The sequence below is a fragment of the Sardina pilchardus genome, chromosome 20 (genome assembly GCF_963854185.1).
Source record: "Sardina pilchardus chromosome 20, fSarPil1.1, whole genome shotgun sequence".
Classification (NCBI taxonomy): Eukaryota; Metazoa; Chordata; class Actinopteri; order Clupeiformes; family Clupeidae; genus Sardina; species Sardina pilchardus.
In genome coordinates this window covers 10,415,407-10,415,614 of record NC_085013.1, presented here as the reverse complement: position 1 = coordinate 10,415,614, position 208 = coordinate 10,415,407, and positions in this window count along the sequence as shown.

Genomic DNA, 208 nt, shown 5'->3' with positions numbered 1-208 from the left:
AGATAATACAGTTTATACTATTAGTCACAAGTAAAATGAACCTATAAACCATACTATATTTTATGTTGGGGAATTTAAAATGCTGGATAAATATAGAAAAATATATATAGCAACTGTCACTGTTGAGAGTCTGTTCTGAGTGTTTGACAGATATGGCAGGAAGTCTGGCTCTGGTTCGGATGTCTGGGGGATTAGCTATTGCTCCAGT